This window comes from Xiphophorus hellerii, chromosome 14 (assembly GCF_003331165.1).
Source record: "Xiphophorus hellerii strain 12219 chromosome 14, Xiphophorus_hellerii-4.1, whole genome shotgun sequence".
NCBI classification, from domain to species: domain Eukaryota; kingdom Metazoa; phylum Chordata; class Actinopteri; order Cyprinodontiformes; family Poeciliidae; genus Xiphophorus; species Xiphophorus hellerii.
The window spans coordinates 10,849,137-10,862,083 of NC_045685.1; the positions used below are offsets into that span (position 1 = coordinate 10,849,137).

Here is a 12,947-nt window from a genome sequence, read left to right on the forward strand (position 1 = left end):
GGAAATTGTGAATTAGTCACTCGATCTGTTTGTGTCCACACAGCCACTACCGTTTCTGTTTTCCTGCCTCGTACAGCAGACTTGTTTGGACGCACGAGGGATTTCCAAACACCCTCGGAACCGCGCAGATGACAACATTCGGGTCGCATTTCGACACCGCGGCGGCTCCTGCAGAGATCCATAAATAATTAAAATTTAACAATGTGGTCTTGGAACCCTTCCACTCTCGGTCCAACGTACAGTCGCACCTCGACTCATTCAGCCCTGATGACTGACGTGACGAGCACAGAGGTCAGGGACCCACATGTGACCCCCCCAGCAGGACAGAGGATGTAAACAGTCTCACAAAAGGATAAATACCTGAGAGTCCAAGGATCCTTTCCAGGTCAAAGGTTAAACATCCTCAAGAAGTCCAACAAACTTTTATTTTAGCATTTGAACAAACTTGTAGCAAAATACTAAACTACTTCAAAAATAATGAGGTAAGGATACAAAAAAAAAAAAAAACTCAACTTGGGTTTTAATTTCAAGGAGAAACTAAATCTCTTCTGCGATGTTAGTTTGCTATAACAGAAGTCCGCCCTGCTGCTAATAACAAACCGTTATTTACATCAGAAATCAGGAGTTGTGACCTTAATGCTTGACTGTATACCAAATTTCCTCCATGCTAATAATAAAGCCAAAGGGGCACAGCAGGGTTTCGGATTGCGCCTTCATTAGCAAAGGAAGAGTGTGTAATGAAGGAGCGGCGGTGAATGAGGGTCAAAGAGCAGAGCCTCCGAGCCGTGACACTGGCCTAGATCTGAGTCCTGCATCAGTGTTCGCGCGCACGCACGCATATTCACACACGCAGGCCTGCACAAAAGAAAAGGACATCGTTTGTTCTGAGGACGACGACAAATCGCAGCCTTCCAAGTCAAGCTGCAGGATGTGCATGAACACACGCATGCAAATCACACTTGAGGGCAATGAAGCCGCCTTCTCTTCAGGTGGAAAATGAAGCAGGAACTGGAGCCAGTGTTGGACTAATTTCTGCACTGCACTTACAGAATGAATCACGTTTGTAGGGAGGTGGGTAAGACTGCAGTGTAAGTATTCCTCCTCCACCTTGAACTTTCACACGTTACAAGTGCAAACGTTTGTGTCTTGTAAACAGATGTGATAAACAGAACATTGAACTAGTATGAAGTGCAAATAGTATAGATTAAATGGCAATAGCTAAACAAAACAGACTGAGACTAAAATAAAATGGCATTAGATGCTAAATGCTATTTGCAACAGTTGTTAGAGATTCTGTAAAGCATCACAATATCAGTAAAGACCATGAAATTGGCTGGTTTTTGTGGTAGTAAGCCGTATGAAAACAGGAGGCTGCATCACTCCATTTATCTCAGTCACAGCTGGCGTGACTCCAGGCTCTGTACTGGGACCAGTACCAGAACAAAACTGTAAAAGTGTCATGTATTTGAAGTAAACCAGTCTTTGGACCATACGTTAAAGACTTTGAAACAAATAAATCTGGAGGGAAACTCAAACATATTCACACTCACAATTCAAATAGTATGATTTTTTTAAAAATACACATTTGTTTGAAAAGACAAAAGGCAGAAGTATAAACTTATTTAATCCTGCTGCCTTTTTCTTTTACTTCTTACATAAAAAATAAAACAATTTCTTTCACAACAGTGATAACATAGCTAAACAAACATACTGTACATCCAATCATTCATCCACAAAAAACTGAGAATCCTCCACTGAATAACCATTTAAAACAATTTTGTAAATTTTATTTTAAACCGTTACGTCTTTAAATTGTTTCAATCTTTACCTGTTCCAATTTTCTTGTTCCTGTTGGTTTACTAATGTTTTCTAACAAACCTTTGAATACTTCACAAACTGATTTATACTATAGTCTAAATGCACACAGGCGGACTACTTACTAACTACGCAACATCTGGAGGCAATTGGCTGCAATACATTTTATTTAGGGGTATTGGAGGAAACGGGGGTTGAATATGAATTCATGCTACATTGAAGGTGCCGTACCTGCAGCTCTGCAGCTAAAAATCCCGTTTGCCCTCTATTCCCTGCCCACATCTGTCTTCACACCTCCTTGTAGAAATACTTACATGCTCATCTATAATCCAGGGATTAACAACCCGCCACAATGTGACTCACCCTGCAGACTGGCTGCATCGCACACATGTGCCAAATGCTGAGGCAGCCTCATTCCACCCAGCTGTTTTGTTCCGACAGATTTTAGCCTCCAAACAAACAGGCTCTCGCTCGTCATCATTACAGCCCGACTCAACGTGGCGGTCAGTACCGGGCCTTTCAGACAGCAGCAAAACGAAAACACGGCGTTTGTGGCGTTTCTTCCACACGTCTCACTCCCAGCGCTTCAATGGTCACGGCCGCCGACTCGCCGCTGGAATGCCCACACTGGGATCATCCAGCGACGTAAAGCGATTACCCACACACCCATGCTTCACTCTCGCTCACAAACATGAGTTCAGACACACCCCTAAGCTCTCCACCAAAACACACTCTGCCTTGTAAAGTGCTGCCGTCAGCAGCACGAAAGGTCACGGGCGCCGCGCGCTCGTCAGCCAGCGGCCCCGCGAACAGAACAGACCCAAAACAAAGACGGGAGGAGAACGCTCACAAGAGGGATGCATTAAAGCTTTTATAGATGTGATTCTAATGGAGTTTTTGATGCTCAATTAGAGTCATAGTGAGAAATGTTTTTTTTCTGAACTAATGAGCTTCTTCCCGTGAAGTGCTCTCACTTCTGGTCAGCTGGAAATAGAGTTAAAACCTCTTTGCTGAAACGATGAGATGACTGATTCAATAAGACAGCAATTGAACTAGGAGGGGAAAAAAAAGTTTAAAACAGAAATACTGTAGGCAAATACATTGAAAATAATATTTAAAATGGTGACCAGTTTCTAGGATACTTCATCTCTTTAAATTGTTAAATGCAGAGAGAAAAAAGCGTAAAAATCTAAGATAAAAGTTCATTGCAAGAGGGTTTCTGCAAAGGATTAGGGGTTAACAATAATTGAAAAAAAAAAACATTCAAATTCATTTAAACAATGAAAAATCGACAAATTTAAATCATTTTCTAAATCCCTTACAGCCGTTTGCCCATTCATGCAGATTTTTAGCCAATCTGTGCAATAATTTTATTTCCTCGTGTAAAGGTACCCACACACTGTGCTCTCACCTTGCAGGGGAGACTGCAACCATCAGCATAAATAAGAAAACCATGTGTGCTGAGCACGTCGCATGCTTCGCTGGTGTCGCGGAGGGAAGAAAGTGTGGTTGAGTGTGACCAGAAAACCAGCTACACACACAGTTCAGTGACTTCGCCATTGGCAGAGGGTCAGCTCTGGAAACCTGGTGGCTTTCATGTTTTCTGCACCACTTCCCTTCCCAAACAGCAGCAGAAGTCGTACATCAGTCGATACACGACTGTAAAGTTTCAGCTGGAAAGCATTGTGGCGGTGAAGTAATGACGAACCTCCCTTACAGCCTGTGTGTAAAAAGTTTGTTAAAATTTGGAGAGACTCCGCCCACTCTGTAAATTTTAAGAAAATCACCCAATTCCCCGAACAGGTCGGCGACTCCGCCTGAAATTCTGCTTTCACTTTAAGCATGAAGCGGCACGTAAATGTGCCGGCGTGTTTTCATGCAGGCGAGCGAGACGACGAGGAAGTCGGAGAAATGGGGTTCCAGCAGCCAATCAGCAGGGAGCGCTGGCTCTGTTAGGGGTCAGAGGTCACATTGTGGTAGTGGACAACACACCCAAACGGCACAGTGAACGACTCCATCCTTCCTTATGGACGAAACATGGAGTCCAAGGCAACAGTTTGTTAAGTCAACAAAACTCAGCAGGTGGTAAAAATGTTAAAAACTTAGAATGGCTGAGAGTAATAATTCAAAACAGACATTTATCACTTTTCATAGTTTAGGTTAATCTAAAAACGACTAAAAATGTAAAAAAAAAAAAAAAAAAAAAAAAAAAAGTTTGATGCTAATGTGTTTTGTTGATCTTGTGATTACATTGTTTTACTTTTTCTTTTTAACGTCGCCTAATCATTTTAGCCGTTTTATTGTGTCTGATAAAGACTTTTCAAAACAACAAAGGCAGTCTGGTCACACACGTCATTATAAAGAGATGGGAACAATTACAAGAAGGCTTAAAGGGATGTGTCAACATGAACGCATGTGCCAACAGGTCTTAGCTCACCTTTTCAGTCATCGGTGGCTCATGCATTCCTGCTCGCACGCTGCCTGTAAATCACTTCTTGGCTGCTAGATTTTATTACCCATAATGCAACACAATTAAATAAACTATTTTTAAAAAGAAAACAAAGCTCACGATTCCTTGTCTTGTAGGTTCCTAGGGTGTTTAGTGAGTAAATGGGTACATCGATTACTGAAATAGTCAACTAATTTAGTAATTGATTAAGTGTCAACTATAGAATATAGACTAAAAAAAGGCAATTTGCTGAAAAGAACATATTCAAAGTGGTAATTAAGATAAAAATCTTACAAAACAAATGTATAGATTTTAAGATGACAATGAATTTACACAATTTATAAATTAATTTACAGCCAAACTCCTCAAGTGGGATAGTTTTAGTTTCATTCATTTCAGATTTACTAAAATATTACTATATTATTGCATTTTATGCAATATGTTTTTTAAAAAAGGAATTGATTTGTTTGTTTATGCATCTTTTAATGTATTTCTAATATTGTATAGAAAGGCTAAAGTGGTTAAATGAACAATCTGTACCATGTGCAATTTTTACAAAATCTGATTACTTGATGAATAGTCAATAGAATAATCGATTGTTAAAGTGATTGGTAGCTACAGCCCTGATCTTAAACAGCGTTCCAAACAGGACATTTTACGACGCCAACAGGTACAAAATGTTTAAAGTTTATTCCAAGATTACTGAACTGATTACAGCTTGAGCTGCAGATGCTACAGTATCACATGAGCTGAACTGCCAATTACCTCATGCAGTCATGCTTTATACATAGACTATTCCTTTTCCTTTAAAAACATTACAATTTTGACTTGACTGACTTCTAAATCTAAAAAGGTGATGAGATTTTACTTTGTGTCCCTCACACCAGTCTGAATTAATGTCTTTTTTTTTTTTTTTACGTTTCATAAATCAGATTCTAAAGCTAACGGGACAGAAAACAAACGAGCTCGGCTCCATCATAAACGCATTTCACCACACAGACGCCACCATGGGCCATTTGTTTCTCTCCTCACAGGGGAGTGGTCCTCCTTGAGGTTTAGCTAAAGACTGCAGCACTGCTAACAAGTGGGTGGGAGGAAACTCTCATTGTGAACCGACGTAAACAAACATCAACCATCTCTGGAGATAAAACTAGAAAAACACTGACGGAAAGGAAAACATGGGTGTTGGGCAATAGCTGCACAAACCATCTTACTCCCTGGTCCAGTAGAAATACATAAAAACATAAAGGTTCAAGTAAAGACAGGCACACGCTCTGGGCCCCTCAGTGCTTTCGTGTTTTGTGCAACAGTGCAGAACATAAACAAAGCCTGATGGCTGTGCAGCAAAGCAGGATCCAACCAACAGCAGCAAAAAGAGCGGGATAAGAAGACGAGCTAGCGCTAGGCTCAGGCTCTGATGTTCAAGTCTGCACAGGCTCTGCAACACCAACACCCAAAATGCAGCGCAGCCGCGTAAATCCCAAACGCTGGAAGCCGATCATGGAGCGCAGGAGACAGCCTCTGACGGATGGCGCTTTGTGCGCCGGCGACTTTGAGAATCAGCTTTTCCTAGTCGCTCCTTTGTTGCCGACGGATTCCTCCCAAGCTGAAATTCTTCCAACGAACTGGTCAAATCTCAACTTGTCCCGCTGGGTGATTTCCCGCACTCATTTCTAAAACAATCATTATCTCTATCGTTTCGGGGAGTGTCGCTGTGTTTGTGATTTAGTTTCCACAGACAAAAAGACAAAAAACAAAACAAAAAGCAGATGAATGAAATATTGATGCCTTGGGCAGCTCATCAACTGTCAGAAAATTATTACTTTCGTAGTTCCCATCATTCACTCAATCCGAGTTGCACAAATCCTAAAACAAAAACAAGGAAATTAAACCTAGTAGATCTGAAGCTGATAATGTCACATCTAATAAAGTCGATGGTTAATTTGTGGCATGTTGTGCAGCCGTATAACCGGGATCTGTAAACCCACAGAGGCGACGACACCAGAGATGTTTGGCGACCCGTTTCCTCCACATTATTGCGCCGTCACAAGCAGCTGACATGCAGACATTAAGGTTTTCAATCATGGTCACTGTGTTCTGTCGCACTAATCCCATCTTTATCCCTTTCCTCGTCTCCAGTTCATCATCAGATCATATTTTAGAAGAACTGAGCCACTGGTAAGGTTGTTTTTCCATCTCTGTTGCAGCCTGTCATTACAATAATGCTCTCTTCTGTGCTTTGCAGCCTCCAAAGATAACAAGCAGAGGCCCAACCCTGGGCCTCGCCGACGTTTTTCTATCATCATTATGAATTTGAAGCAAAAGCTGGGCGAAGAGCTCAGAAGAAACCGACTGAAGCCCCCTCAAAGAGTCTTCGCTTATGAGGTCCTGGATGTTCCATAAAAACCGTTACACTGAAAATGAATGGGGCTTTTTTGGCTCCCTTTTAATATGGGCTAATAAAACATGATCCGGGAAACAGCAAAATGCCCCGAGGCCTTTTATTTCAGCTATAATTATAACCCTGCACCAGGTTTCAGCTGATGTGCTGACAAATGCATATATTTGCTGCAATCGTAACATTGGACTAAAGAAAAAAGAAACCCACAAAACAATGTCTGAAGATATCTTGGCCTTTAATGAACTCTTGCAGCCATTTGCACGTACTTTCTATCAAGTAAGCTTTTTGGAATTGCAAAAATATGTGGGGTTTAAACGGCACTAAAAAAAGGAGAACTGAATTAGGGGCATTTTGACACTTAGAAAAACTTTTTTAAATAGGTTTGTGGTTGAGAAAACATTTGTGTGAAAGTCAGTTTTTAAAAAAAATAGCTTCTACAATTATGTAGCAGTTTATGTACAATAATTAAAATAGTAATGCAACGCCTTTTTCCTAAATGTAAACATGTTTTATGCATGGTCAACTCTGAAGGCAGTGTAATTTGTCTTTTTTTGTAAGATTTTGTGGCAGCAATGGGCTTTACATTGCTGCCACATTACATTTACATAAAAAAACCACAAAAAAAAACAGCCAAGCTGGGTGGTGATCAACGCATGCAGCAAAGGTCACAAGGTTGCGATGTTGGAGGGCCGCGCTGAGGATGAGCCTCGACCGCTAAGCCGCACGCCGCCCAATACGGCCATTTTTACAGATTTATGTCGGAATACATTCACAGAAAGAGAAAATATTGGTAAATTACAAACAGCTGGAACATTTATGTACCCAAACTCTGCCGCTGTCCAACCGCGACATTTTCTGTGCTCCTCCTGAGTGTTGCGCCAAAACTGCAGAGCAGTTACACACAAATACAAACTTTTGGTTTGTGTTTGTGTGTAAAAATGTTTATTCTTAATTTAGAAATGTGGAAAAGAAAAAAAAATCTACGTTTCGTGTAAAACCATCTTGTTAGCATCGTTTTACCACTGGACTAATGACTCAACAATACATCGTAGAGAGAGAGGAGCTCGTTTGTGACCATTTATACGTTAGCTTGAAGAAGCAGCTCTAGCTTGAACTCAAGTTGCATCAGTTTCACTATAAAGATAACATTTTGCACCTTTATCTAACAAATTAGCCAACTTGTGACGAACGTCTTCATTAGCGTTAGCTGCAATCAGGGACATTTTAAGGCAGCTAACGCTACTGCAGAGCTAACACACAGAAGCTAACACAGCTTTCTTTAAAAAGCTATTTTAAGCAAATACAACTCTATAGAGAGAAAAAGAGCGCATGTGAAAGCCCAGTGGTAACATCTGAAAGACTTTAACCCATGAGAAAACATTTAAAGAAAAAAGAAGTGATTTATGGTGGTCCAGTAAATTCTGCAAACAAGACCAAACTTAAATCCGTCAGGAGGTTTGTTACGCAACAGCTCCATCGACAGCAGGTGTTATCTCTGCATTAGCAAACATCTCGTCGATTATCAGGAGAAAGGGCTCCAACATGACGCGATAACACAGTAATCCAATTAGAAACTGATCCAAGTTGTTCCTCGTAAAACTCGCAGGCCTGTAAAACGGCGAACATGTAATCGTATCCTGCGAGTTTATCTGAACTGCTGACTGATGGCGAAAATTATTTCGGGCTGATGCGGCTTTATTGCTCTTGGAGCTCCGGGTTTCAGAGGCTGACGCAGAAATGAGAGGAGAAGCACTGGAACATTTTGGAGAATATTCAAAAACAGCACCTGAAGGATTTGTCTCCCTTCTCCTCCCCTACTTTTTAATGCCTCCACCCCGCCGCCTCCGTCCCCTCAGGTTGCACAATTGCACGCAGATGAGGTGAACAGCTGCCCGTCCGCCTGCAGCGATCCTCCATTGATCTGCACTCAGAACTGGAGCTCGACAGCAACACAAGGCGGGAGGCCAGGCTCTCTGTAACCAAGTGCAGAGCATCCATTTCAAAGCAGCCATCCTGCACATTAAGTGGAGCCTAAATTCATTTAAAACAACACCCATCTCAGACAGTTTGTTCTGCACAACACAGTCGAGCCCATTTTCTCCAAACTCAACCAGGATACAGCAGCAACCGTCCAGTCATGCGTGTCGGCAAACTTTTTTTTTTAAAGAAACAAAAAAAAAAGGTAACCGACAGCCGCGGTGACAATTTTGCATTTATATTGCGCTATCAAAGGGCAGCTAAGCGCCAACCTGACAAACCAGATGTAAACATGGTTGCATTTGCATGTTCATTAGAAATTCAAAGGCCACAGCGGAGGGAGCGGCCTCAGACGGAAAGGAGAACTGGGACAAGAAACCAAAAAGTCTGTTTAAAATGGAAGAATCAAGTTTCACCCATCCTTAGCAACCAATTCTGTGTGAAACGAGGTTTAAATATGGGCATAAATAAACAAACAAATACAAGAAGTTTGATATTAAAATAGGGAACAACAAGACAGTCCCATCTGACAACATATGATTTGGTACGACACACTCAGGAACAACTCATTTTAGAAAAACAGCTAAAGAAATCTCAAAATATTGAGCACCCATTCTCCACTTTCTCCTCCAGGGACTCTCCATCACCGTGCATTTTCTGTATAATTTTCAAAAGCATGCAGAGCACACTTTTGTATTAAACAAGATGCTGTGTCTCTAACGAAATCGCTTCTAAATATAGACATACTGACATACTTTTGTGCCAACGACACAATGGAACACTAACCAGTAAGACGATGGCAACCTGAGCAGAAAAATCACACAACACTTACATTTATCATGAAGATTAGAAACATTAAATGTGTCTAAAACATTAAATGTGTCTAAATCTTCTTGGGGAGCTGTTTAAACCATGGCCATTCAAAAATAATGCCAATTTACAAAAGGGAAGAGACAAATCCATCAACTATAACTCTGCAGCCCTGATTATTCGCGTCCATCACCAGATAATGCTGAACTTTAAACACAGGGAGATGCATGCACTGAGCCACGTGCAGTAAAAACCACGAGTCACCGTAATAGAAAATCAGCATGAGCAAACGCGTTGTGCAATAAAAACAACGGCGAAAACAGAGAAACAAGATAATGTGGCTTCCTTTTAAATTCATCAATAAGACTCTGCAAAGATAATCTTCCAGTCAACACCATGTTGATTTTTTCCCCTCATTACTTCGATGAACATTACAAGCTTATAAATGCTAAAATTTTATGGATTAACTGGTCAGACGAAGAAACTAGCGTTTATACACAAGAGGTTATTCCCACAGGATGATACTGCCACCATCCTGTTTGACCATGGCAGTAGCACTCATGGTGGGTGTTTTGAATGTAGGTGCGCATTTACGTCGAGATCCAGTTACTCACAGGTGAACACTTTACTAATATCACGTTAACTTCTGGTCACAATCAGGTCCACTTGGTTTTATTTTAGATCCAGTTAAAAGAGGCACGCCAATCTTTTCTGGTTTTTACATGCAAAATATTTTGAAAACTTTACTGACATTTCACAGTCAGGCACTGCTTTTTGTTGGCTTATCAAAGAAAACGTTAATGATATTAAAGTTTGCGGATCCATAGTGCCGAAATGTGAAAAAATAGCAACAAGTACAAGCGAGACTCTGAGCCTTAATGCTAAACAACCTGTTAGAACCCCATTCACAATGAAAATTTGAAATTAGGCGGGTCTTTTTTTATTCAGTCTGAACATATGTAGCATCAAAAGTTATTTAAAAATAATAAAATTTGGGAAAAAAAGTTAAAAGAATAGAAATATTATCTCATCTTAGAATAAACAAAGCTCCATTGTATTCAGATTACCTTAATTGTAATTGTTTTATCCCTAATAAATAGACATGTTTGCACATCATTTCAATGCAGGGTTTCCCTCAGTGTATTATAAGCCTGGCGGGCCACCAGACTAATCATTGCTTATTTATTTAAATCTTTTTAAAATGTTTGCATTTTTTAAGACTATATAGTTGGTGTTCAGGTATTCATTTTCTACTAACAGATTATTATCAGGTGATATTTTCAAATTTCTTGTCAACTTTAAACATTTTTTAACTCAGAAACACAACATGATGAATGACTGTTCTAGCGCCCAACCACCAGGCTTAGCAAGTTTCCTGGAGGAAACCCTGCAATGACATGTTGCTTTTGCATTTGAGAAGCTAAAATGTACATGGAACATGGCAATGAGAGCAGAGCCATCTGTTCAAGGATTTTATTGGCATCCGTTACATGAGTGCATTGCTCCATGTAATGTGCAATATGATTGTGATGTTATAGACATTGTCTAAAAGATTTATCTACTGAACATTACCAAAGACTATTTTCTAATACCAACTGCGTAAAAAAAAAAAAAAAAATCTAAGTTACGAATCATTTAAAAACCTTTAAAAATATTTTTTTCTCTACCTCTTCAAGTCTTGCAGACTTGACATGAATAAAAACTGGAGGCATTTCAAAAGCTTCATTTCTTTTAATCGCTTCTCAGGTGACCCAGCTCGCCCCTTCGTCAGCCGCCCTTTGTTAACGCGCCATTTTTAACGCCGTTATTAACGGGGCATTCCCGGCAATTAGGCTCCTATGGAAGTGAGCAGAAGCATGTCGAGCGGAGGACGCAGGCCGCTGGCCCGCACAGAGAGCGAGGCGTAGAGTTACAAACACACGCGCGCATGATCTACCTGCGCAGACCGTGTCACGTTACACACACACACACACACATAAAAAACCACCACAAATATCATCGTGTGACAACTGATGTATGATGAATGTTCAATGGGACGTTGTTCAGAAACAATTATTAACCACTGCTCCCCTTCTTACGCATGTTTGGTATTGAATGCAGTGGTTGCCATAGTTAACACTCGTTTCGCACGACGTGAAACCTCACGTTGGTCAATAACGATGACAGCAGGTCAATACCTCAGCCTGCCTGGTCAAACAGTCAAACACACGCATGACTTTAATTAGGCATGTGAGATTCCCACGGTAATTTGGGGTAAAAAAATAACAATAATAATAGTGTGGTTTCACTGTATTTACAATCTATGTATTTTAAATTAAAATGTACAATATAATCCAATTTTTTTTACATTTAAAAATAAATACAAAGCAATTTACCATTCTGCCGCTTGTACAACATTGACCGTTACAGTTTTACTCTGCATAGACTGAGTATATGCACATAATATGAAGTATAAAAAATATAAAAAGTTCATATTAGGTGGGCGGGTTCCCAATCTGGCTCAGTAATTATGCTTCTCATAGTTTACCAACTGTCTTAAATCAATATCACCTTCATAAGGCTGATGCTTCTTCAGTTTCCAAACCAGGACTGCCCGCAATTTTCATAACTCAAAATATTTCAAAACAACCAAATTTGTGTCTTTTGGGAAGGATGAAAAAAAAGCAACATGTTGGGGAGGGGCAGAACAGTGTTACGCCTGGTTTATTCCTGCTGTTATGCATCTCATATCAGAAGCACATGTGCACAGTGGTTGACGCATACCCATTTTTGTGATGTAGCATTTGCTACTTGTGCAGTCAGTTTGGCAGATACTGAATGGCATTTGACTCGAAGGCTTATGTCCATACAAACAGCATCTTTAGACAAAAATGTATTCTCTTGGCTCTTTTCCCTTTAGTCCCTACTGGGTTTCAGTGTCTACTGCTCTAGTCGAGTAGCACCCACCACTAGAGTACTACAAGGTACGAGTCAACCCAAGCGACTGGTTTGGGTCATTTTCTGTTACAATTGAGTGCCACTTCAGTGTGGGTGGGCTTGTTATAACGGCAACGTAAAGTAACGTGGTTTGCATGAGACACAAACAACATGACAATGGAGGAGAAGCAATGCTGCTCAGTCTGTTGTCAATCGTCAGATTCAAAGGAACAGAGCCAGAAAAGGTTGCAGGCAGCGAGACGAAACATTCTGGATAAATGTTTGAAAAGCCGTAGCGCGGTATCAAACCAAAAAGGTACGAGACGCATGATGTGTGAGGATCGACCAGCGGTGGCCAATGCTAGCTGGCTATAGTCATATACACAATAATCGAAGCGGTACAATAGTTTAATGGTTGATGTCAGGTGTTGTCAAAAGTATGGAAGCGTTTCAGATGGCTGTCCTGACATCCACAGTTTAAAACAGGAAGGTGGGTGAACGGCATACCCATCAAGTAAGGGTGTAAAAGTCAGAGACGGTATTCAAACCTAGTCCTCTTGACACATGTGGTGCATGAAG

General features: G+C 40.7%; 1 protein-coding gene across 2 annotated transcripts in view; it reads right to left on the reverse strand.

Annotated features, from left to right (window-relative positions):
- The window catches only part of tesk1b (testis associated actin remodelling kinase 1b), a 28,749-nt gene that overhangs the window by 13,554 nt on the left and 2,248 nt on the right, over positions 1-12,947 (reverse strand). The window lies entirely within an intron of this gene.